The sequence below is a fragment of the Ovis aries genome, chromosome 9 (genome assembly GCF_016772045.2).
Source record: "Ovis aries strain OAR_USU_Benz2616 breed Rambouillet chromosome 9, ARS-UI_Ramb_v3.0, whole genome shotgun sequence".
NCBI lineage: Eukaryota > Metazoa > Chordata > Mammalia > Artiodactyla > Bovidae > Ovis > Ovis aries.
In genome coordinates, this window is record NC_056062.1 from 80140843 (window position 1) to 80168462 (window position 27620).

At 43.5% G+C, this 27620-nt stretch overlaps 1 protein-coding gene across 9 annotated transcripts in view; it reads right to left on the reverse strand.

The window, feature by feature from the left end:
- Positions 1-27620, reverse strand: part of CPQ (carboxypeptidase Q) — a 575285-nt gene that overhangs the window by 255723 nt on the left and 291942 nt on the right. The window lies entirely within an intron of this gene.

The window sequence follows — 27620 nt, forward strand, 5'->3', positions numbered from 1 at the left end:
TGGCAGGTTACAGTCCATGGGGTCACAAAGAGTAACACAACTAAGCGACTAACACTTTCACTTTTCACTGAATTATAACCTGAAGGGTAGAATAAATATCTATGTAACCATTGTAACATAAACAATCGAATAAACAAGTAAATAGACAAATAAAAATAGTCAAATCTGTGCATAAAAATTACAAATAATTTATATAGGTGTTCCACCCTTTAAGAGGTACAGCCTGACTCTTCAACTCTTTAAGTGTGGGATGCACATATTATTTCCTTCCAAAGAATACAACATGTAAAGGGAAAACTTTAAGGTGAAGAAAACTGTCAAATGAAGTCAACTTCAAAGGTAATCTCATATTGTTGATGTGTACCCTTGATATCGTGTGATGAGAATGGCACTTTATACCTCTGTGGTCTTCCTCCCCAAAATATATCACTCTGATCTAATCATTAGCAAATATTAGACAAATCCCAATTGAGGGACATTCTATAAAAATATCTGATCAGCACTCTTAAACTGTAAGGGACATCAAAAACAGTCAAACCAGGAGGAGTGTAAGAGGTGAGCCGTCTGAACGTAGCATGGATTTCTGGATAAGATCATAGAACAGAAGAAGGACATCAGGGGTAAGAAGAAACATGAATAAAGCGTGGGTCAACATCAATATTGGTTCACAAGTTATGGCAAATGTACCATATTAATATAAGATGTTAAAAATGGGAAACTGGGGGCGTGGGCTATATGGGAATTCTGCACTATTTTCACAATCATCCTGTAAATTTAAAACTGTCCTGAAATAAAAACTTTGCTTAAAAAGAAGATAATGGTCACAAATTTCCATAATTTCTGCTCTAATTCTCCATGTTAAACCCACAAGTTTCTAAAACTCTTGGGAGAAATAAAACAGCATAAGAGGGAACATTATTTAAATTCATATCCAAGATCCTATTGAATTCTAAAATGTTCTGAACTGTAGGCAACAATCTACAATATGTTTTCAACATGCTGTACACTACTGTGACATCAATTGGCACTGAAGGTCAATATGTATATTTTGTCAGCAAACAATAGCTGACTTTGGCCAACTGGGACAAAATAAAGGGATTTATTGGAAAAATATGGGGCAGCTCACAGAATCTTAGGTATAGCTAGCTACCCAGCTGGGCTTCCCAAAGGACAGGAAGCAGGCAGCTCCCAGACAGGCAGCAGGATCTGCTGATCTCTTCTCATTTGAATCATGTGACCACCTATAGGCAGAGTAGAGTGGAGAAGCTTATTTTTGATGTTACTTAGCCTGCATGCAAAGTGGGACAGAAAGTTCTCCCAAGTAACTAAGGCATTTCCAGAAAAAGAGGAAGCAGATGCTCAGTGGGCCAAAATACTAGCCGTCCAACCACAGTTGTCCCTTAAAATCCAAAGGGAAGGTTGAGGCCAATAGGACATTTGGACCCAAGCATCATGAGATACAGAACAGACGTGGCAAGTTACAGAGCTGAGAGGTGGGACCCTCGAGAGAGGAATCTTCACGATCCCCCCTCAACACTGGCAGCACAGAGATGGAAGACATCAGAGTCAAACTGATGTTTTCTGGGAAGGGAGCATTCAGTGAGAAACAAGTACAGAAAACTCTAGTGAGTGATTTACAATTTATCAATGTTGAGAGTAACCCATTTTGTCTACATGGGTGGGTGGTGTGTTTTCTCTTATTTCTTCTTTTGCAAATCAATATAATTTTTTTTTTTTAGAATATTCACAAATCCATGAATGAAAAAGAAAGCGTATGTTCAGTCACAGGGACGCTTCCAAAGACCAACTTTAGCTATTTTAGTGTTCAGTCTGTCAGCAGTGGACTTCTAGGTACACAAGTCGCATGCTCCTAGAACAGGATGCTATCAACACTTCAGTGGGCTTGTCTCCACCTCCCCGATGTCCAAAGAGCCTTGCACACAGGAGGGATACCAGAAAAGAACCTTCTTAAACCTTGACTCTTAGAAAACAGAGGCTCCTGCAATGGCAAGAAGGAAAGATCTTTGCTAGTTTCACTTCTCGTTGGGCAAATCAGTGCTAAGGCCCACTCAGTTGTTTCTGGCTCTTTAGTTCTCTTGTGCATTATGTAAGGCAGGTAGAGCAGATAACCCAGGACACCAGCCTCCTGTGTCACAATCCATCTTTTCTGATAATTTAGAAGATATCCCTCAGATTATTCCATCCATGATTTCAATGCCAAAGAGCCAGCTGCAGTAAGTAATTTTTTCCCATTTCTGAATGCACAATGGACCACAATTGGCAGAAACGCATCCCACAAGTCAGTCTCTAACCCACGAGTCAGGCTTACATCAACAAATTCCTCCAATTTGCCAAGTGTTATTCCATCTGAGCAATCACCTTACTCCTGGCACCCATCATGCCACTTCCTGTTTTGTACGCTGGTCGTGGGGCTGGTTTATGGCTGGCTGGAGTCAGCAAACTCAGCTTGAAAGTAGCCTGGTGGAATTCTAACCCCAAAATCCCTTACTATAATTTAAAAATAAATCATACCAAAATGACAAAGCAGAACTAGGGCTTTGTTCCCCTCACTGAAAACGAAGGAGTTTAATGGAAAATAAAATGCCAAAGCTGCAGGGAAAATTACTATTGCAGAAATTGTATTTCAGATTTCTGAGCACAAGTCAATTATATTTCCTAAAGCTGTTCAGAGTATAGATAAAATGCCAGCTAACCTCGCAGTGTCTATATCTATTAATTTCCTACCAGCAATACCTGCTGAAAGTACCACAAGATGATTCCAGAGTTCTGTTTTGGGCCCTACTCTAGTCGCTTCTCCATCTCACAACCATTGCTATAGACTGCTCTGTGATGTGGGCATTCAAGGAATAAACCAAAACTATTTTTTCCCTCTTGTCTAGGTTGTAGTGAGTAACTATGGCTGACTTTTCAAAGCTATGCAGTCCTTGGGATGGTATCTTCTTTCACAAAGCTAATCAAAATCAAAAGTGAAAGTGAAAGTGAAAGTGAAGTCGCTCAGTCGTGTCCGACTCTTTGCAAGCCTATGGACTGTGGCCCAACAGGCTCCTCTGTGCATGGGATTCTCCAGGCAAGAATACTGGAGTGGGGTGCCATGCCCTCCTCTAGGGGATCTTCCTGAACGAGGGACTGGACCGATCTCCTGCACTGGCAGGCGAGTTCTTTACCACTAATGCCACCTGGGAAGTCCAAATGAAAGCAGCACTAATATAATTTGTTTATTGAAAAGCAACTAAATTTGTTTTGGCTATGCACCCAAACTTACCACCACAATCCCCCAACACACGCATGGCACAATTATGTAGAGAAGCTTGAATACAATGAAAGGAATAAAAATAATTTTCTTGAAAAGCCATTCGTAATCACTTTGTAAATCCAACAGGTATTTAGGAAGCATTATTTCACAAGTTCTTTTCAGTGGTGTTCAAGGGCATGCGGGTAGTGTAAACAGCAAAGTAATAACTTAATGACTTAGATCTCAATGATCATAATACTGTGGTTGTGGTTGTTTCGGTAAAGTTTTCAGCAATCAGCAAGACTTTAGACTGACTAATAATAATTTATAAATAGTTAGACTACCAAAAAAAATCCCTTGAATTGCCTCTTTGGAATTTTAGTTGGTGAGGAATTTTTTTTTTTTTCCTTAGGTGGAAAACAGTACATTTACAGAATATAGACGGTTTACTCTCCAACCTGAAATCACAACTAGAGTCTTGACTAGAAAAGGAATGGCGAAGTATTGTCCCATAAAGCCTGAAAGCATGGAACAGATGCGAGTCTAGAGTCCTGAGTTAAGAGAAGACAGTCTTATCCATTTAATTTCCTCTTCTGACACCCCACCGGCACATGGGCAGGGCCGCCTTCCCTTGCATGGGTAGGGCAAAGCCAGCTGCCCCTCCCTCTAATCTGGAATCAATTTATCCATCACTTTGTGCTAGAGGAGCACAGGCGTTCACAACTTGAGAGCAGATAGATATTTGCTCTTCTGGACACACCATAAGGATGACGTGGTTGGCTCAGCAAGACTTTGAAAGCCAGAGTGAAAAGCAAGGGACCATATGTGTTGTAACCATTCTTTAAAATGCTGCCAGCCCTACAAGCAGCGTGGACAATGGCCCCATATGCAAGGTACATCTGGAGCTACATGCGGTTGCCTGATTGCCTTGCTCAGTGCTTCTGCATGCTTAGTAGAATAGGAGGGTTTAAAACAGAGTCCTCTTCATACGGGAAAGTAATGGTAGCTTGTGTGTGTGTGGCTGGAGGAGAGGAGCAAGAGGAAAGCGGAGGAGTCGTCAGTGGGTCCTGGCCTCTCACGGTCAGAATGTCATGATCAGATGAACCATCTGTACGGGGCATGGCTTGCAGGCACTCCTCCTCAGAGCACTCCTGTCTCACCGTGTCTTACTCACGTGGGCCTCATGCTGTGCTTGGTCGCTCAGGCGTGCCTGACTCTTTGCGACCCCATGGACTATAGCCTGCCAGGCTCCTCTGTCCATGGGGATCCTCCAGGCAAGAATACTGGAGTGGGCTGCCACGCCCTCCTCTAGGGGATCTTCTCGACCCAGGAGTCGAACCGGGGTCTCCTGCATTGCAGGTGGATTCTTTACCAGCACTTGGGGCCTTAAGAACAGCCCGTTTTACAGACAGAGAGGAGGTGTCAGAGGAGAGCATATGGAATCATTCTGTGTAGCTGAGGCAGATTTGATTTCTGAGACTAAAGATTCTAAGTTTGCAGCAATATAACTGATTGTTTCTCTTAGTGCTCCTTCGAGGTAGGTCAGATTCTGCTGTTTCCTTCAAAGAGCTGGCCGACGAATTCACTGAATTTCTTTATTTTAGCATTATTTCTATAAAACCCTAAAGAAAATCCTACATAAAGTCATGAATTTGGCACATGCCTGATGTCATACATTTATGAGAAAATAGTAACCTCTTGACATGTCCCCAAGTCCTCAAAAATATCCTTATCATTTAATATACTTTTCAATAAGCATTTTTAGTTATTATTATTATATTGGAAATTTGAGATTTTTCTGACATTAAAAGGCTATATTAAAACAAACAATATGCTCCCAGAGATGACCCTGGCACATACAGGGTATTTTCACATTAATTTGCAAGCTAACAGAAAGAATGCCTTTCTAGCTGCCTTCCTTGCAGTGAAAGAATAAGGAATGAAAGTAACCTGGAGTGAAAACACTGATGTTATAAGACTTGACTTCTAAAGTGAGGTACCAAGCTTTAAAAAGAATATTTTTTAATCTTCCCCATACAATGAATGCATTTCAAATGTTAAAAAGAATCTCGAATGACCTTTGTCTAGCTAAAGATTCCTAATGAGGAAAAAACATCACAAATGAGCCACTCACCTGGTTCTGGGGAGCAAGATCAAGCAAAATGCTGTTCTTGAATTATAGCACTTTGCATGGGGCAGCTCCTTTGATCCTGGCAGCAACAGCGGGCAGGAGGGAGCATCACTGTCACCTTACAGGTGGGGAAAGTGAGGCTCAGAAAACTCCTAGGTCGTCACAGTTAGGCAGCAGAGCCAAGCCTCGGCCCGGGCCTGGCTGACTCTGGCCAGTCCCTGCTGTGCCCTTTTGAATAATGCTGCCCCTGTGCTGCTCTATTAACCTCCATTCGGGAAAATGCCCACAGAAAGAGCAGAAATAATGAGAAAATCAGACTGCATTAGGTTTCACAGGAAAACCTCAGAATGTCAATATTTACATTTTTCAAATGTGCATGGTTTTCTACATATGGCCATTAGAAGGGTTTCTGAGATTTAAAGATTTCATTGTATTGCCGGAAAGAACTGCTTCTCAGTAAGCCTGATTATTATATGGTGGGCCTGGATGGCTCAGTGGCAGCAGGATAGGGGTGGTGGGGCATGAGCCTTAAACGCGAGAGGCCGGATGGAAGTGCAACTCACCGCGGGTCCCTCTCACCAAGGACCCCTAACCCTGACCGCAGTGTGGGGGACAGACAGAACACGCAGCGTGGGGGGCTGGGGGAGTGCAGAGGGGCTCCTCACGTGGATCCGGCACCGCGACAAGGGGGCAAGCCAAGGCCCACAGACGCCGCTCCTGCTCAGCTGCCATGTGCCCTCTGGAGAACATGCACCAGCCTTGTCCTTGCTGGCCTGAACCTGCACTTGGCAAGAACAAATGGCTCAGACCGTCTCCTCATTTACGAGCTGCATTTTTGGAGGAGCAGTCGACTCATTCACATGTTGGAGCAAGGGCCCTTCCTGGTTGTTGTCTCGTACATTCGGTTTGGTTTTATAATTACTCCCAGTGGAAGCCTGCTGTCTTAAGCTTGATCTCTCTATGTACCGATCGAGTCTGATGGCTCGAAAGCACATGGATCACTAAAATATTAATATAACTCCAGAAAATCACTTTGGTCTTCTTGCAGCATCCTCATCCTAAAAACTCCTGACTGCGGCCACTCAGTTATAGCTAATGCCGTGGATTCCTGTTTGTCCCATCTCTCAGTCCTCTCCTCCAGCTGCTGGCACGGCACGAGCGTCCACTGAGCACAGAGCGAGGCCCACACAATGAAGCTGCTCAGACCTGGGCTCAAGCCCTCAGTCGGTCCTCAGTGAGACCCCAACAAAGTGCTTGGTCTTTGCGAGTATCACTTTCCCCAACTGTAAAGTAAGAAGTGGTGACATGATTGGAACAATACTTTACCAACTGCAAATTAAATCAGTTCAGTTCAGTTCAGCCGCTCAGTCATGTCCGACTCTTTGTGACCCCATGGACTGCAGCATGCCAGGCCTCCCTGTCCATCACCAACTCCTGGAGTTTACTCAAACTCATGTCCATTGAGTCGGCGATGCCATCCAACCGTCTCAGCCCCTGTCGTCCCCTTCTCTTTCCGCCTTCAATCTTTCCCAGCATCAGGGTCTTTAAATAGGAACGTTAATTTTAAAGGGCTTCCCAGGTGGCACTAGTGGTTAAAGAACACACCTGCCAAAGCAGGAAACATTAGAGACCTGGGTTTGATCCCTGGGTTGGGAAGATCCCCTGGAGGAGGGCATGGCAACCCTCTCCAGAATTCTTGCCTGGAGAATCCATGGACAGAGGAACCTGGTGGGCTATCATCCATGAGGTCACAAAGAGTCGGACACAACTGAAGTGACTTAGTACACATGCACACACATTCATTTTAAAAAGGACTTTACAAATTTAAAAAGCACCACACAAGTGATGGTGATTAAGGTCATCATTGTATAAAAGTACAGTGGACGACAAGGAAGGGAAAGGCAGCCAGAGGTCTAGATGTGACCTAGTGAGAAAAAGCCTTAGAAACTTTCCTCCCAGTTCTAGGTCTGCCGTTACCTCAATGTACAACCCTGGACGAGGCGCTCAGCTTCTTTGTACCTGTCTGCATCTGTCATAAATACGAATGGAAAGAAGGGAAGAAATGGGCTAGGATGTACACATCCTCTCTCATATAACCCAAATGGTAGGCTTCACGAGAAGCATCATGTAGCCACTGGTACAGGTGAAGAGCCCAGAGACCCCGAGAACTTAGTGAAAAGAACGCAGAGCACAGCCTGGTGGCTCCGGGTTCAAACCCTGCTCTTCCGACTCCAAGGCGCAAGCCCATCCTGGTCGGGAACCACATGGCAAAGGCAGAGTGGCCAGGACTTTGACTGAGGTGGCTTCTAAGGATTTCTTTTATTTCTAAAATATCATGAGTCTAAAACTTGGTGATTTTTCCATTTAATTAAAAATAAAAGGCTGAGCCATGCAGAGCTGAATCTCTCTGCAGTTTCTACTTGAGCTCCCTCCACAAATGTTCCCTTGTTTTTTCAGGGTCAGGCAAACTGGCTACTAGTGGGCTGATCAAAGCTCCTCAGATGTCCACTCCCATCGCTTCTCTGGGGGATGGCTGTGACTCATGGCATTGGGCTAATACAACTCATCTCTCTTCTCACAAAAACACAGGCCAACAACAGCAAGACAAGCAAACCCCTGGCTTCCAATACTGTGAGAAAGATCTGCCCACACATCCCCAGCCCCATGGACAAAATAAACATCTCATTCTCTCACTAAAAGAAAATAGCAGAATTTAAAGCGTAATATGCTCATGGTACCCACGTTGAGAAGGAAACAGAGAGAAACCACGGAGGAATTCTCCTCTCTGACCGATGCCTGCCACAGAAGAAAAGCATGAAGAGGAAGGCTGCCTTGTGTTAAGTACAAGGCCTCTAACTCCATCTTATTTCCACTGTCACTGATGTAATTGTGAATTCCTGTTGCATTTATAATTAAGAAAGAAACAGATGGTAATGCTTAGTATTAAGCACTAGGGAGTGGCCATTAAAACAATCTAGAATGCCAGCAGTTGTATATGATATCAGAGGCTCGGTTTACCATAACAAAGTTTTATATCCATGGGAAAAGAGGCTGAGAAATGAAGGCCTCTTTCTCCATCACAAATCCATTCCCATCACAGCTTTCCCCTCACTGAAGGCACAGTGCGCATCACAGGCAGCCTCCTAGCCACATTCGCTGCTGGACACAAAATGGGTCACGTCACATACTATACATGGCCAACACAAGTGGCAAAACACGAAGTCCAAGATGGAACATGCACCAAGTTATGGAAATGCAGTTGGGGAGGCACCAGAGAATCACTAAAGGCACGTGGGGATCAGGGCAGGCTGATAGAGGAAAAATTCCAGAATGCTGTGGGAACATGGCTGGCAGCCTGGGTCTCCTGGAGCACATAAGAGGCTATTAAATTCTGCTACAAAAATAAAACAAACTGCCCCTCTCACGAAATATATGTGTTTATGCAGTGTGTATATGTGCGTGTATGTGTGTGTGTAAAAACTGAAAAGAGAATGGCTGTATAATTTTTTCCAGTAAGACAATCTTTAGTGACCATATCAGCTAGCTGTTGGGAAAGTAATCTATCTCCCATTCTCCACTGATACACATGAGTGCTTTTGCCTTTAGTAATCTGAGCTTCCTGAATAGTTTCTCAACTCAACCTGCCTTCAGATTCCTCTTTGAACTAATCTCATCTCATTGGAGTCACACCACACTCTCACAGGGATCCAGTTCCCATGGTGAGGGCAGGTCACTTGCCGAACCAAGGTACCCACCCTGGCAGCAGCTCGCGCTCACATCGGTCTGCTTCCGTCATCCTTAGCAACGTCTGTCACTTGCCAGCCTCCGGTCTAAGTCACTAATCACACAAGGTGCACGGCAGCAGAGTAGTTTCATCTTTAGAACATCCCAAGGCCTCTAATTATAAGACCTTCCCACTATGAATAGTGCTATACATCACAAAATAATGAGGAACCAACTCTAAGAATTCTGAAATACACTGTCAGGTTAGAGCATTCTCTCCCTGAATTTTGTCCCCACCCTCAACAGAGAGGGAGTGAGAGAGAGAGAGAGAAATTCAATAAGCAGCTCATATAGAACAAAGGAGCACAGGGGCAGGTGGAATCTTGGGAACCATTGGTAAAAATGTTGAAAATTTGTGAACTCCTCTTCTGCTTGGATGATCCTTAAGAAAATGTCGGTAATGTTTCAGAGCCTCTGATTACGTGACCAGAGTCACGCTTGAGATTCATTGTGTCACAACTGTCAGAGAAGCAAATGGAAGACAGTCCAGACCAGGGCTTTTACCAACATTTTCCAACTAACAGCACATTTAGTGGCTGTTCGACATGACTCAACAAGTCTTTTCCCCTGAGGTGCACAGGATATAGGAGAAAAACCCTAAGGCTGAGAAAAAGGAATGCCAGCATCCACATGGCCCAGAAGAACAAACAGGCGTGGCCGGATGCTAGGAGTGACGTTTTAGACAGGCTGGGAATAGCACATCCAAGGAAAGGGAATACTCAGCACAGCAGCCAATTAGTGAAGCCAGGAAGTGCAGTGACTGGCCCCACTTTCAAAGTACCATATACCTTTTCTCTGGCAGATACTGCTAGAGAGTCACCAACTCTATTCTCCCCTACTTCTACTACTAAGTCACTTCAGTCGTGTCCGACTCTGTGTGACCCCATAGAGCCCACCAAGCTCCCCCGTCCCTGGGATTCTCAAGGCAAGAACGCTGGAGTGGGTTGCCATTTCCTTCTCCAATTTATGAAAGTGAAAAGCAAAAGTGAAGTCGCTCAGTTGTGTCCGACCCTCAGCGACCCCATGGGCTGCAGCCTTCCAGGCTCCTCCGTCCATGGGATTTTCCAGGCAAGAGTATTGGAGTGGGGTGCCATTGCTGTCTCCCCCCTACTTCTAGAGCATTAATAATAGAGGCATAGCTGGGTGTGTTGCTACTCAGCGAACCTGCACTTCCCAGCCTCCCTTGCACTTAAGCATGGTGCTGCTTTGAAGCTTGTCAATGGCTTGTGAATGGAAGTGACATGGGCCACGTTTAGGTCTGAACCTTAAGATATTCCACATTTTCTTATCTTTTTTCCAGCTGACAAGTCAGCTGCTGCAATAAGGATGATGACAACTGCCCTGGGTTATGAAAGAGCAACAAAATGGAAGGAAACTGTGGCCTGAATGACAACAGGAAGCAGAGGGACTCAGGAGACATGGACCACTCATGACAGGCCTGCTGCATGAGCCATAAATAAATCTTTTTGATATTTGAGTCACTATATTGTGGAGTTTGTTACAGCAGCTAGACTTTGATTAATACATTACCTGAATAGGATCAAAATATATCAAAAGTATAAAATACAGTGTGCATATTGGCCATATACTATATATATAGTTCTATATATAGAATTACATATAGTTCTATATAAAGTATAGAAATATATATATTAGTATATATTTTATGTTTTATATATATATATATATATATATAATTCTTTGGTCCATATTTGTTTTCATCTATTGAGCTCCTTCTGTCAATCTGCCTTGGCAAATTCTTCTATATTAGTTTGGCAGATCCTAATTTCTAATAGCATAGAGATATAACTAATAGCCAGGTGGTGCCGTGGTAAAGAATCTGCCTGCCAGCGCAGGAGATGCAAGAGACATGAGTTCGATCCCTGGGACAGGAAGATCCCTTGGAGTAGGAAATGGCAACCCGCTTTAGTATTCTTGCCTAGGGAATTCGCTGGGACAGAGAAGCCTGGCGGGCTACTGTCCATGGGGCTGTAAAGAGTTGACTGAGCGCATATGCGTAACTAACAGCAGTCTTGCCAATTTGATATTCTAGAAATGTTTCAAAGGCTTCGAAGCAAACTAGGTCAGATTAGGGTACCTTCCGAACACATATTCCTGTGCCCAATGGTGGATGTAGTGGGTGAGTTTACAGAAGCCCTGAAATAGATTTTTACTCATGTAGATTTCTTTCTTTCTTTTTTTTAAAGCAGATTGACATAGTGCTTTATTTAACCTTCCTGTATGAAGAAAAATAATGCACATCCCTATCATATATTTGTAAAAATACTAAGGGATGTAGAGTGTACAAAAACAGTTTCTTGTAGTTATTTCACACCCTTGTGGGCCATATACTTAAGGAAAGAAACAGTTTTAGTATGACCAACAGGAAGAGTAAATACAGTTTCTTGGGTATGTAGTTGTATCTACTTAAAATCCTTAACCAGAAGACTAGATCTTGTGTGGATCTAATGAAATAACTAGCAAGGTTGAGAAATGTCACAAACTATAAAACTATAGGAAGGTAAATCAATTATCAATTTGAGATTTTTCTTTTTATTTAAGTAAGCACTTTACATTTCATGCTTGCCTGTAATGCACTACCAGGAGCAAGAAAAGGAAATTCTACTGTAGACAGTACAAACAATAGCAGCAAAGTGTGTACACTGATGTGTAATAGAAAGACCCTGCAGTTAATAAGCAAGGCCCTTACTATAGACTCTAAGAGAAGCAAGTGGCCCCTGCAAGTACAGCCAGCTTTGAGAAACTGGAGACCAGGTATGGGAAATGGGAAACACTAGAATAATGCGATGGAGTTAGTGTGGAAAGCAAAGCTCTGAGCAGCCCTGCCAGAAATCCACGCAGAAACGGCCAGTTTCCTCCAGGATGGCTGCATTACGGCCAAGAGGCAGACTTCGTGAAAGTCGGTACAGGAATGAGTCTGCAGAGCCTGAACTCCTGCTATGAAGCCTGAACTTCAGTCACTCCTGAACAGAGTGACTCTAGGTTCAAGCCTTTCCATCCACCAGAATCCAGAACTTCAGCTATGAGCAGACACGAGGGAAGTTTTAGGATCTCCTTCTATACGCAGTTTCTGTTTGTCTCTTGTTTTTCCATGCCAGCCGACTGAGATCAGGGAATGAAAGTAAGGGATTCTTAAAATGAAAGCCAAGGAAACACCTTGTGTGATACTAACGGAATTTCAGAGCAGAGTCAAGCCTACGGTTTTTCCTGCGGTCATGTATGGATGGGAGAGTTGGACTGTGAAGAAGGCTGAGTGCCGAAGAATTGATGCTTTTGAAATGTGGTGTTGGAGAAGACTCTTGAGAGTCCCTTGGACTGCAAGGAGATCCAACCAGTCCATTCTGAAGGAGATCAGTCCTGGGTGTTCTTTGGAAGGAATGATGCTAAAGCTGAAATTCCAGTACTTTGGCCACCTCATGCGAAGAGTTGACTCATTGGAAAAGACTCTGATGCTGGGAGGGATTGGGGGCAGGAGGAGAAGGGGACGACAGAGGATGAGATGGCTGGATGGCATCACTGACTCGATGGACGTGAGTCTGAGTGAACTCTGGGAGTTGGTGATGGACAGGGAGGCCTGGCGTGCTGAGATTCATGGGGTCGCAAAGAGTTGGACACGACTGAGCGACTGAACTGAACTGATGAGACTAAGCCCTAGGCAGCAGCTGGGGACGGAGAGCCAGCTGTGCAGAGTGGCCAGCCTGGGGCACAGTCAATGCTGTCATTAATCCGGAGGAAGGGTCCTTGGCCAAGGTCATAGAAATTACCTTAAGATTTGGAGGTGGGGTGGGGACAAAACAAACAATCAAAAACCAAAACCCCCAAAGTACCTATGTGCTTAGTGTATGGTATTACACGTTCCCTCTGAAGAAACAAATGCTCTGAATGCCAGCCAGTCTCAGCTTTCCTCTCTTCCTCATTCCTGTTTCTTTTTTATAAAATGGATGCAAGACAACTTATAGGACATACCTAACAGTCTACTCCCTTGTCAAAGGGAAACATTCAACATAATTACCAAAAAAAAAAAAAGTTGGGCTATATGTGTAAGTAAGAATGAACTACCATTGACTGTAACTTCCTATTCAGTACTAAGGATGAACTTCACTCCGATAGAGATATGAAAAATTAGGATAAAATCTATGTCTGAATATGTTTTAGCTGCTTTAGTTAAATGACCTTTAACCTCCTCTCAGCCCCAGTGGTCCACCCACTGCCAGCAATGGTTTCCTGTCTATAAACCCACACTTCCAGCGTCAAGAGGCTAATACATCTGCATATGAATATGATTCATCCTATTCATGACTTAGAAAGTCACTTGCTTTTTTCACACAATGCAATCACAACACTACGTCATGCTGTAGTCTTCCATTTGGGGGCTGTCAGCTAGTTTAACTAAAGTACATCTCCACAATGACTCCATGGAGTCGGGAGGACTCCAGCTTGCCTCAACAAGGGCCCCTTGCCCCCTGGACTTCACAGGCGTCTTTGGAAAATGTCAGCTCCTAGCACCAAAGGGTTTAATCTGAAATCATCATTAATGAAAGAAAAAGATGAGGTTTGCATACATGCCCCCTTTCAGTGAGAAATGTTGGAATTTGAGGACATGAGCATATACAGAAAAAGAAAAGTCAGAGGGGTTCTTTGTTTTGTTTTGTTTTGTTTTTCCCCGATGGCTTAATTCAGTGATAAATGTACCATGATCAGAATAAACACACTGGGTCCTTATCCTTTACTGCCCACTTTGTAAGTACTTGAGCTGTGTTCATTTTGGAAAATAAAGTCCATTACTTACCATCCAGGACTCAATTTTCTTTATTATATTATGTTGCCAGGCCATCATAGCCTTTTAATTCTCAAAACAGCAAATATAACATCCATTTGTTTCCACCCCTTAGCATAGATAGTTGAGGATTTCTCATTTTTTACAGCATCTCTTCTCCCAAAGCCAAATTCGAATCTATATGTACAATTTCAGAGCCTCGTCAAAAATTATTTTACAAAGAGGAAAAAGTGCATGAGTCTCACCAGCGTGTACATTCCTTGCACATGGGTCAAAAGGAACTGCAGTATGTCTATTTTACATAAGTTGGAGCTGCATTTGCTAACATGCCATACAGTTCTCATCACTAAAAAATAAATATTACTGCAATATAAACAAAATCATAAAAGGACATTTGAAGTTTTAACATCTGAGAAAAAGCGAATTCACGTAGAACTGAAAGTAAAACAAACCAAAACAAACGAGGCGAACACCTGTACACCTCTGTGTACAGATTCTGGTGAAAAGCTGGATCATTACACCTGCCTACATTCTTAAGCCCTCAGAGGTGATAATATCATGAAGGAGAAGAGGATTCCAAGCACAGGGGAAATAAAATGCTCTCTGGTGCAAATCATATTGGAGACTCTTCACTCATCTACTCTGCTGTGCCCATGCCTTCTTCCTTGGCAGAATAATGTCCCTTTACCAATAACAGCCTGTGAAATCTGGACATCCACGTGAAACACCAGGCTTCCTGGGTACCTCCGTACACATATTCCTGTGCCCAATGGTGGATACAGGGGGTGAGTTTACAGAAGCCCATGAAATAGACTTTTACTCACGTAGATTTCTTTTCTAAGTAATTGGCACCATCATCTCTTTTATCTCAGTTTATTTTGAAGTATTTTTCTGAGACCTGTGATTTTATTAGGAGAAAGTATCTATTTATATTCCATGAAAGAAACTGAGGCTCCAAGGAGTTAGTATATACAATTCCCTAGAAATGCAAAGAGGCTCTATTCTGAGACAGAGGTCATCATCCTTCCTCTCATTGTCAGGAGAGCAATCTCAAAATACGGGCCCTGGAGGTTCATGATAAGGCACAGCCCAGGTATCTCCTCATATCCATCGAATCAGAATTAGCCAGAGATTTGGCAGAAATCAGCATTGCTGAGAAGTGCCTCATGCAAATTAAGAAAAATACTCTTCTAGACAATGGACATAACTCAAGCCATCTCAGAAACATTTTACTGGCTTGCGAGGAGAAAAAAAAAATTCATTTATAACATTTAATCTAATCAAAACTGAATCTCAACATTTCCCCACCCCCCCCCAGAATTTTAACTTTAAACTAGAGTACTCAATTATTTACCAACATAACCTGACTTCTGCCAGCTACTGTGATATCTTTGTACAGGCTTAAATGTGAACAAATCTCTTTTTTTTAACTTGGTTAAGAAATGGCTGGATCATTTTTTCAAAGGGGACTTTAAAATATGTAAAGGGAAAGCAATGCAAAGAAATTGAGGAAACAATGGAGTGGGAAAGACTAGAGATCTCTTCAAGAAAGTTAGAGATACCAAGGGAACATTTCATACAAAGATGGGCACAATAAAGAACAGAAACAGTATGGACCTAACAGAAGCAGAAGATATTAAGAAGAGGTGGCAAGAATACACAGAAGAACTATACAAAAAGATCTTCACAACCCAGATAAGCATGATGGTGTGATCACTCACCTAGAGCCAGGCATCCTGGAATGCAAAGTCAAGTGGGCCTAGGAAGTCTCACTACAAACAAAGCTAGTGGAAGTGATGGAATTCCAACTGAGCTATTTCAAATCCTAAAAGATGATGCTGTGAAAGTGCTGCACTCAATATGCCAGCAAATTTGGAAAACTCAACAGTGGCTACAGGACTGGAAAAAGTCAGTTTTCATTCCAATCCCAAAGAAAGGCAATGCCAAAGAATACTCAAATTACCACACGACTGCACTCATCTCATACACTAGCAAAGTAATGCTCAAAATTCTCCAAGCCAGGCTTCAACAGTATATGAACCATGAACTTCCAGATGTTCAAGCTGGATTTAGAAAAGTCAGAGGAATCAGAGATCAAATTGCCACCATCCACTGGAACATCGAAAAAGCAAGAGAGTTCCAGAAAAACATCTACTTCTGCTTTATTGACTAGGCCAAAGCGTTTGACTGCGTGGATCACAACAAACTGGAGAATTCTTCAAGAGATGGGAATATCAGACCACTTTACCTGCCTCCTAAGAAATCTGTATGCAGGTCAAGAAAAAACAGTTAGAACTGGACATGGAACCTCAGTCTGGTTCCAAATTGGGAAAGGAGTACATCAAGACTGTATATTATCACCCTGCTTATTTAACTTACATGCAGAGTCCATAACGCAAATGTTGGGCTGGATTAAGCACAAGCTGGAATCAGGATTAAACGGAGAAATATCAATAACCTCAGATTTGCAGATGACACCACCCTAATGGCAGAAAGTGAAGAGGAACTAAGGAGCCACTTGAAGAAAATGAAAGAGGAGAGTGAAAAAGCTGGCTTAAAACTGAACATTCCAAAAACTAAGATCATGGCATCTGGTCCCATCACTTCATGGCAAATAGATGGGGAAACAATGGAAACAGTGACAGACTTTATTTTCTTGGACTCCAAAATCACTGCAGATGGTGACTACAACCATGAAATAAGCTTCCAAAAGCTTGCTCTTTGGAAGAAAAGCTATGACCAACCTAGACAGCATATTAAAAAGCAGAGACATTACTTTGCTGACAAAGGTCCATCTAGTCAAAGCTATGGTTTTTCCAGTAGTCATGTATGGATATGAGAGTTGGATCGTAAAGAAGGCCGAGAGCCAAAGAATTGATGCTTTTCAACTGTGATGCTGGAGAAGACTCTTGAGAGTCCCTTAGACTGTAAGGAGCTCCAATCAGTCCATCCTAAAGGAAATCAGCCTGAATATTCACTGGAAGGACTGATGCTGAAGCTAAAACTCCAATATTTTGGCCACCTTAATGCAAAGAGCTGACTCATTGGAAAAGACCTTGATGCTGGGAAATTTGAAGGCAGGAGGAGAAGGGGATGACAGAGGATGAGATGGGTGGATGGCATCACCGACTTGATGGACATGAATTTGGGCAAGCTCCAGGAGTGGGTGATGGATAGGGAAGCCTGGCGTGCAGTGAGTCGCACATGACTGAGTGACTGAACTGAAAGGGAAAACAAAGCCCATAAAGAGGAGAAATTGGCAACGACAAGCTTGTGTTAGCTGGGAGAAAGCCTTACTCCTCTTGCTCAACTCAACTCTGCCTGATGAACCCTGAGCCAGGCTGCCCTTCGATGCCCTGCTTTCTGTCCCTCATTTCAGATGGGTGCCAGGCGTGACGCAGGCAATAATCTGATAACCGGCTTCCTGCGAGGCGGTGTTCATTAGCTGTTCTTAAGCTTCCATCCACTGTCCTATCCTAGCGTCATAGCTACTGTGCCTCTGTGGGGAAAGATACGCTTCCGAGTTGCTGTCTATTCAACACCTAACTCCACTCAGATAACACAAAGTCAGAGTATCCATGCTTGGAGATGACCGTCTGCAGTCATCCGCTCCCATAGCGTTGCTGTGTCACACAGCTCCAAGGGCAGCAGTCACATTCTACTCCCCGGGAACAGGGCCCACGGAGCCCGCACAGGCAGATGGCAGCCCTGGAGCTGTGCTACTGGCAATGCTGCATAAAGCGGCTCCTGAACTGTGCATCCGAATGGCCTCGGGAGCTTGTTGCAATTATGGATTCTGGGCCTCTGCTCCTTCGTCATTCTGCTTTCTCTTCCCTCTACCGGAATTGTGAATAGGCCTAAGATGGGGTCCTTTTTAAAAAGTATCAGTGGTGATTCTATGTTCAGCATGGTTTGGGAATAAATACTCTCACCCAACTCTCCCATTCTGCAGGTGAATGAACTGAGTCCCTTAAGGACTAGATGAGAGTCACCCCCAGCTGGTAAGGCAGAACTGCAATCAGGTCCCAGATCTCAAGACTTTCAACACGGGCCTTTGTCTCCATTATTTAAACAACAATAAATGACACAAACAAAGGAAAACTAAGTAACAACAACAGAAACATTACTAGAAGGGTAAAAAGTGGCGAGACATCTCAAAGTCAAATATGAAACGCAATTTGTGTTTCCACCTGTATCATGACTTGCTTCCATGGCAAATGTGGTCCTATTTGTGCAAAAAACACAAAACTGGGGATGTAGCAAGGAGGGAAAGCTGGGAGGTAAGAACTTTCAAGTCAAAGGAATGTTTAAATAAAACTTGGCTCCCCTAAGGACACCTATCAAGAAATTTATTAAGGAGGAATTCTGCTGGCTGCTCTGGGCTGGGTGACCTTCAAAAGGTCACTTCACTCAGGGTTTGGCTTTGCCAGGCAGACTTAGAGGACAGGTTCATGCCAATCCAAATCTTATACGCATGGTCCAGGAGCCAGAGGGCCCATTTACTATTTTACAATGGTATCTCTTCTTGGCTTGAGATGTATCAACAGTCTGCTACCCAGGAACAGGCACTTCTTCCTGGGAGGCAAGGACACTCCAAACACAAGCAGCTGGCTCCATCAGAAGTTGCTTCTGGAGCAAATTAGAACAAAGGGAATAAGATGCTCTCATGCCATATTTTCTCTCCATGTGGCTCTTCCCTGCTCCAAAGAACTTGCTTTGATGAGGAACTTTGCAGAAGGCAGTGGAAGGTATCAGTTTTGAGCACAGCCTTCAGAGTCTGGCAGCCCTAGGGGCTTCAGCATTCATTAGCTGCTCCATAGGCACTTCTCTGAGTCTCGCTTTTCTACCTCAAAGGAATAAATGAAACATTCTTCACCATTTTGCATGGTGTCAGGAGTTTAGATTGGTAAAAAAATCCACCTGATAATGCAGGAGACACAAGAGACTCAGGTTCAGTTCCTGGGTCAGAAAGATCCCCTGGAGAAGGAAATGGCAATCCACTCCATTATTCTTGCCTGGAAAATTCCATGGACAGAGGAGCCTGGCAGGCTACAGTGCATGCAGCCACAGAGAGTCAGACATGACACAGCACATATACACACAGGAGTTTAGAAAATGCTGGCTATTTCTACTGTTGGCAACATGAAGAGGAGAAGGAGACAGGTATAAGAGGCGGTGAAACAAGTGTGATCTCCAATTAACCTAATCAGAGACAGCATACCTGAGATGTTCTTCACTCCTAAGCACCCCTCCTCCTTTGTACTTGTTCACATTTGGTGAAATTAACTTGCTAAGTACTGACACTTCCTAGTTGTAATATCAACTTGCACTTTATTCTAAATGTGTTTTTCAAAGAATCAATGTCCTCTTTGCCACTGAACAATGAAGTATTGCTGAGACATTGCCCACTTCTCTGTTTCCACTTTTTAGCCCAGGCCTACTTTCTTAGATTGGCTTTAATAACTACGGTGGCGGTAGGGGGTGGGGGGCGGCGTGGGGAAGACGGGGCTGGAGTGGGCGGGCAGGGGGCTGGGAAGGCAGTAAACCCAGAAGAGGAAGAGTTATAAAGAAGGAAAGGAGGACCAGGAAGGATGCCAAGCACTGCCAAGTAAAGTCAGACTGTTGCTTCAAGATAAGCCACAGAGAGACCCAAGTTCTCAGGCAGGTGAATCCACTTGACACAAGGGACTTCTCTGGATGTTCTAGCAGGAAAATGCTATACCTCATTGATGGCACAGCAGGTGACGGGATATACCAAGCCACGTGTCCCTGATGCTTGCATTCCTCTGGTCAAGTCTCACCCGACAGGGAGCTAACCCTCCTGAATGTCTGGATCATAACCCCTAGGTTCTTCTGATGCTCTTAGAGCTGCATACCAGGGCCCGTGGTTTGGTATCTCATCCAGGTTTTGAAGTGGCAGCAAGAAAGAGCCAGAAACTCTAAGACTAGCTGGCCAGCAGCACAGAGACAAGCAAGGGCAAGAACCCAGATCTCCCAGGGTGGATGGCTGGATGATTCCCTGGGCTGTGAGTGCATGATGTGGTTGGGCCAGATGGATCTGAAAAGGCATAGAGAACGTGAGTCTGGTACGCCCATCTCCTCACCTCCCGCATACTCACTCTTGGCTTCTCATCAAGGAAAGTTGTGATATACAAGAAGCTCTGCCTCAGAAGCAGCTATGTAAGCATGAGCAATACTCAGAAGAGCATAAATTTGGGGGAAAACCTGGGTTTGAAGCCAGGCTCAGCTACTTAAGAGCTATGTGACACTGGAGAAGCTTTTGGACCACTTTGTGCCTCAGTTGTCTCATCTGCTAAATAGGTTTGAATGATCATCCTTTCCTCATACCATAATACACACACCTACCTCATAGACTTATTTCGGGAGTGAAATTACATACATGCACAAAATGAATAGAACAGCACCTGACATGAATGTAATAAGGGACACAGAAAAAGTATTCACCATCGCTGGACATCTGTTCCACAGCCTGACATCTGATTTCCTAGGCACTCTGGCTTGGGGCCCCATCCCTCTCTTTCCACTCAGAGTCCTGACTAGCTTCTCGGTTCTGAGATGAGCTTCCTGAACTTAACCCAGGCTGTCTCTCTTCACCTCTGCTGATCTTCCCCGCTCTTGGATATCTCAAGTTGTGGATGTGTAGCTCTCATCAGCCTCTCCTTTGTCACCAGGCTCTCAGTCCTGGCCTGCTCAGTCCTGTTACTGCCAGGTTCCTGAGATGACAAGTATGAAATTTTTGACATGCTTTTTCAGACAGTACAAGTATTACCAGGACAATCTTATGCAGGTCTTGGGACTCACAGCTCTCCCAAAGTAAATAAAAATGCTAATTGGCTGTCTGACTACATCTCTCAAATCTCCTGAAAAAAGCCCATAGCTCTGCCACTTGACACCCCAAAGATGAGCTCATTAGGAAGCTGCTGATGAAGAATTGCAGGGACGAAATGACGGCCATCACTGTGACTAACCCGTTCAGAGCTGAGTCACTCACAAGGGACAGCAGCACCTCCACAGGAAGTGATGCTGAAACAGGGCCTCAGTTCACACAGAGAAAGAAGATGAGCTTCATTTGGATCCCAAGCTACCTCCCCAACCCCTCACTCCTCACCCTGATTTAATTATAAAGCACTACCTGGCTTAACATCATCGGAGTCAAAACTCTGCAACATTCAAAATGTAGTGGACACCGGGCAGTTAAATCAAAGACATCAAAGGAACTCTTAGAAAACCACTGTCAAAATACTTAGCAACACATGTCTGCTGTTGGTAAACAAGCACGCCAAATATATGGGCCTTTAAATGGGGGCTTCTGTAACGTCTCTCTGTGATAGTTTGCTCTCGACACTTGGCTAGCCAAGTTCAGAATTCTACTCATGAGTCAGCAACCACTTCACTACTTCCAATTCATTAGAAATTCTCTCTGCCTCTTATGATCAGAGCAAAAAAAGCTTGACAACTGTTCTACGAACTTGTTAGGAGTAAATCCAGTCCAGTGCACTCAGTCCTTCTTAAAACCCACACACAAAGAAAATCCTGGGACCACACCATGTTTGTGACTACCACCATAGACTGGTCCCCTCTTGAGCCTTGTCTCACGTCTCGGCCCAACTTTTCAGACCTATGATTGCTGCAGTGGCCAGTTCCGTGCAGGTGTAACTGGACAGAATTTTGCCTCAGCTGCACTGGGCATCTCTCACTTTCTGCCCAGAGCCTTCAGTGTGTGCCTCCTGGGAAAGTCACAGGCCCTCTCCCAGTAGTCTCAGGGCGTGGGCAAGCCTGGACCAGCAAGGGAGTGGGCACCTTACAGGGAAAGTCTTGACCGGTGGGGATCAGGAGCTGGTGGAGAAATGCTCTCCTTTCATCTTCTGGCAGAAAACTCTGCCCTGCTTCTCAGAGGGTCACAGAGAGGGTGTACCCCAGGTGCCCATGGTGGTGAGTTGCTCACTGATGAACCACTGGACAGGCTTTCCCTCCTTTGCTGTTTCCAGTCTTCCACTTCTATTCCTTGAGATAATTTCTCAGAATGAACTACTCACAAGTCAGCCTTGTCTACAGCCATACATTTGAGCGGGGTACCTTGGCTGAAAAACTTTTTTTCTACTATATCAGCTCTACACATTGCATTCATGTCAATGAAACTAAATTTAAAATATTCTTCAGAGTCAAAAGCTTAATGGTCAGATAGGAGATTATCCTATGTACCCATCCATTCTGGAAGCCCTACCAAGGTATCTAGGTCTGTGAACAAAGTGAGAACCATGAGAACCACGGTTCATGAAACCACCCATCAGAGATAGGGTGTCGCAGAAGGCAGACTGCACCGCACTCTGGCCTGCAGACTGTTTACATCCCTGGGATGCAGACCTGAGGACAAGAGAGGAAGGATGCAGGAAGGAACGGGTGGAGAAGTCAAGGCGTAATGCAGCCCAACCATGGCCTCACCTGGCCCCACTGGAAGCTCCAGGACTAAACTGGCTTGCCAGAATTGTCACACATTGGACCAAAATAACTGGGCTTTCATACCTTCGTACGAATCAGTCATTGGATGTGGACCACTTCAGGACAGGGAATGACCCTGGATGAAAGGCTCTCTGCCTGTGAAACAATCCCCGAATGGGGCGATACTGGAGGCCATCTGCGGAGTGCATGCCCAGATCCTGGGCCAACATCTTCCCTAAAGGAACATGTCCCCCAAAGAACCACTGAAGAGCTGGAGGAGAAACTCAGCCTAGCAAAGAGAAAGTCAGGAGAGGCAGGGAGGCTGCTTCCAGATATGTGATGAGCTCTCATGTGGAAGAGATACTGGGATCTGTCTTCTGTGAATAGAACTAGAAACAACTGGTGAATATCTGCTCATGGGTAGGAAGGTTTCACCTCAACAGGGAGGTGTAGGGAGAGCCATCTAAAGAACTGGGATGTGTCAGTAAGGATCTCACGCAGATGTAAAACAAAGTCTGCATATGGAGCAAACCCAAGAGACAATATCAGGTTTCTTTCCAGCCTTGAGATTCTCTGATTCCAAGAGTCAGAGCAATGTTCATAATACAAAACTGTCACTCATGCATCATTCATAGGCAGCACTATCAGCCCTTAGGCACAAAAAATAAATATGAAAGTTCTATTTGTCATAGCTCCATGAGGAAATAAAGTTGCTAAGCAATAGGAATACTGACTAGTGACTGCAAACACTTCTCAATTTCCAAACACTCACCTCACCAATAAACATCTGTTCATCTACCTACGTATCTACCTAGCTGTCTCTGTCAATATATCCACCTATTTATCTTTCGCTCTTCTGCAGCAAATGAATCACTCCAAGTATGCCCATTGCCGCCACTGGGCAACAAACCGAGACTTCTCTTGGGACCAGACAGCAGGACGTAGCTATCCTAGGGCAGCTCAAAATCTACATATCTAAAGCCAAGCTCACCTTTCCTTTGTCCATACCATGCTCCATCTCATATTTCTTCTATAATCCTTTATTTTGTTAATGGTGGTCTATTAGCTCAAACATTCCAAGCCAAAACTGTTAGAGTTAGTGAGTTTCAGAGCCAGACAGACTTGATTATGAAGCTGACTTTCCCCATTATTATATGGACATTAGCAAGTTACAGAAACTCTTCTTAGTCTCATATTTCTTAGTTACATCATTAGAATAATGCCTATTTCATTGGGTTGTCTTGCAACAAGGGGGCACTATGTGGGAGAAAAGTTAACAGGAACTGGAAGAAGAGGACAAAAAAGAGGGTGTATCAAAGATGACATCTCTCTCTCTCTCTCTCTCTCTCTCTCTCTTTTTTTTTTTTTCTTTATTTTGGCCAAGAATTGGCCCAAAGTTTCTAGATGAGAGAGGAAATTCTCCTTTTCCATCATCCTGTTCGCTCACACTTTCTGTTACCCTAGAACCTTGTTCTGTTACATCTAAATGCTAGAATACGAATTAAACAACCATTTTCAGCCTCATATCTATTGGAAATATGCTCAAAATTCCAAGTGACCTACTTTTTGTACAATGGCTGGTAAATTGGCAACTGTTCAAACTTAAATAATATAACAAAAGGTCACTTTAAATAGCTATGTAGCTGCACCTATGGCTTCTAATACTCTCTCCAGGCCCCTATACTAAAGATCAAAGGTACACATTTGATCAAAACTCCCCCAACATTTCACATCAGTGTTCCACCAGCCAGCAGGACCCTAAAATTGCCCAGAACCTTTCATCGGCTAAAATAACAAAGTCTTGATCCTAGGTTTCCTTAACACAGATGCCTCCTGGACATCTCATTTATAATTCTCTATATTCTTATTATCAAATCCAATCTGCACTGTTTTGCTTTTGAAGTTCTTACCACCCATAGCTGAATGTTGATTAATATGCTGGAGCCTCCTCATTCATTAAAATGGTGAGGCTTGGCAACTGGATGCCTAGATGGCTACTTCTTTACAGACTATCATCCTTCTTACTCCCTCCATGTCCCGCATCAAACCTCCAACCTCCCAAGAGACCACTGATTTTGTGAGAGCCGAGCACTGTGAGTTTTACCAGCAGTACTCTAACAAAACAGCAGTGTGACATCCCACAGTTCACAATCACCCTCAGCATCATTTGTTAACTCATCATGTGAATGGTTGGATGTTCTTCTCAAGCACCATTAATAATTCTGTGTATGCTGTCTCCTTAGGAGAAAGCATCTACTTTTGCTTTTCTTCCTTTGAGGGAAAAAGAATTATTCCAAAGACTACTAATCTCAAAGTGTGGTAAACAGCATTCATTGAATAACAACTCTGTGCCTAAGCTTTCATGGACAGTATCTCACTGAATATTCAAACCACTCAGTGAGGCATATGAACCCCATTTTGCAGAAGGAAAACCTCAGGCCCAGAGATCCTGAACTGTGTAGGGCAAGTCATGGGTGATTCAGCCCCAGCCTCCTCGTTCCCTCCGTGTCTCTGCTCAGGTTTGTAATTCTTTGTATTGCAGTAGAAGCTGGTGGCCTACCGGAAGCACAAATTTTGGAAGAGGGAACATTCCCAAAGGGAGGGATCCTGGGCAGGCACGCCTTTCTCAAGTTCTAGTTCCTTATTGGAAGCCCACTACTTATTTTTTTGTTTCTTTAACTGAAATATAAGAAAACAAAATTCAGAGTAACTGTAGATTATGACAGAATAATCATCTTAAGGAGAGTCTCATCTACTCTGCTTTGGTATGGTGTACAGACTAAAATGAAACCATCAACTACTAGAAACAGTAGAACTGTTCAAGATTTTGCCTTTCTGTGATTTCAATAGCTTCCTGCAAAAAAAAAAAAAAATCAATCCCATAGTCTCATCCATCATGCATAGAGCTAAGGTTTAATCTGCCTCCCCATCATGGTTATTAATCTAGTGGGCATGGACAAGTTGCCGGATCTCTTTAAAGCCTAAAGGCATACTTGAGGAAAATTGGCTGAGTGGTGGTATAATGGACAAATGGAGAGGAAAAAGACTAGAACAAAGATCAGAGGAGAAAAGTACCTGATTCATAGACTTCTTTAGGGGAGAAATGAAACACTGGACAGGTAATGAGGAACCTGATGGATGGTAAACACGAGCTGATTGTTATGATGATTCTTTTGATGTCTCACTTCTATTAGGAACTAACCAAGCCACCTAGTTCTTACTCATTGCTCAAAATAAATGGGTTTTCCAAATTATTTAATCGTCTATGTTTTTCTTATGACTCAGGTTAACATCTTCCCTTTTTTAAAGCTAAAATAGGTTACTGGCCCACTGAAAGTAGAATATTCCTATTTAGTGAAACTGAAAGTGGCTCAGTCATGTCTGACTCTTTACAACCCCCATGACTATACAGTCCATGGACTTCTTCAGGCCAGAATACTGGAATGGGTAACCTCTCCCTTCTCCAGGGGATCTTCCCAATCCAGGGATCGAACCCAGGTCTCTGGCATTGCAGGCAGATTCTTTACCAGCTGAATCATGAGGAAGCCCAAGAATACTGGAGTGGGTAGCCTATCCCTTCTCCAGTGGATCTTCCTGACCCAGGAATCCAACTGGGGTCTCCTGCATTGCAGGTGGATTCTTAATCAACCAGGCTATCAGGGAAAGCCCCTTTCCTATTTAGTGATGTTCCTAAAACACTAGGTCTTATAATGAAAACCAATGACAAACTATAAGGCTGCTTTTGACTTCTAGAATATAGAATGTGGTAACATGCTTGAAAGAAAGGATTGATCTAGAAACCAGAAGATAAGGATTTCAGGCATTCCTTTCTCTGTTGAAATGATCCAGTGTGGAAACCACATAGGAGTGTTTCATAGACTTGAAACCCCTAACAATCTTCAATTTCTATCCTAGTTTAACCATTTTATTTTAGTCGTTAGGTTCTCTTACTAAAGAAGTCAAAACTTTTCTTTGTTCATTAATTCATCTACCCATTCATTTCTTTATTTCAAAAAGAATTTTTGAGAGTCTACTATATACATAGCAATGAGATTCAGATTTGTGACAAAAGAGAAATATAAAAAAAAAAAAAACAAGAAAAGTTCCGAAGACAGAAACACTGTGTATGGCTGAGAATAACTATCCTAACTGGAAAGGCTTCTTTGGGCTTTTCTGAGAGTAACTATCCTAATTAGCTAGCAAAGTAATGCTCAAAATTCTCCAAGCCAGGCTTCAACAGTATGTGAACCGTGAACTTCCAGATGTTCAAGCTGGATTTAGAAAAGGCAGAGGAACCAGAGATCAAATTGCCAACATCTGCTAGATCATTGAAAAAGCAAGAGTTCTAGAAAAATATCTATCTGCTTTATTGACTATGCCAAAGTCTTTGACTGTGCGGATCACCCCAAACTGTGGAAAATTCTTCAAGAGATGGGAATACCAGACCATCTGACCTGCCTCCTGAGAAATCTGTATGCAGGTTAGGAAGCAACAGTTAGAACTGGACATGGAACAACAGACTGGTTCCAAATAGGAAAAGGAATACGTCAAGGCTGTATATTGTCACCCTGCTTATTTAACTTCTGTGCAGAGTATATCATGAGAAATGCTGGGCTGGATGAAGCACAAGCTGGACTCAAGATTGCCAGGAGAAATATTAATAACCTCAGATATGCAAATGACACCACACTTACGGCAGAAAGCGAAGAAAAACTAAAGAGCCTCTTGACGAAAGTGAAAGAGGAGAGTGAAAAACCTGGCTTAAAACTCAACATTCAGAAAACTAAGATCATGGCATCTGGTCCCATCACTTCATGGCAAATAGATGGGGAAACAATGGAAACAGTGACAGACTTTATTTTGTGGGGGGGGGGGCGGGGGGGGGCTCCAAAATCACTGCAGATGGTGACTACAATCATGAAATTAAAAGACACTTGCTACTTGGAAGAAAAGTTATGACCAACCTAGACAGCATATTTGGAGAAAGAATTGGCAACCCACTCCAGTATTCTTGCCTAGAGAATCCCAGGGACAGAGGAACTTGGTGGGCTGCTGTCTATGTGGTCGCACAGAGTCGGACACAACTGAAGTGGCTTAGCAGCAGGAGCAGCAGCAAACAGCATATTAAAAGGCAGAGACATTCTTTTGCCGACAAAGGTCCATCTATTCAAGGCTGTGGTTTTTCCAGTAGTCAT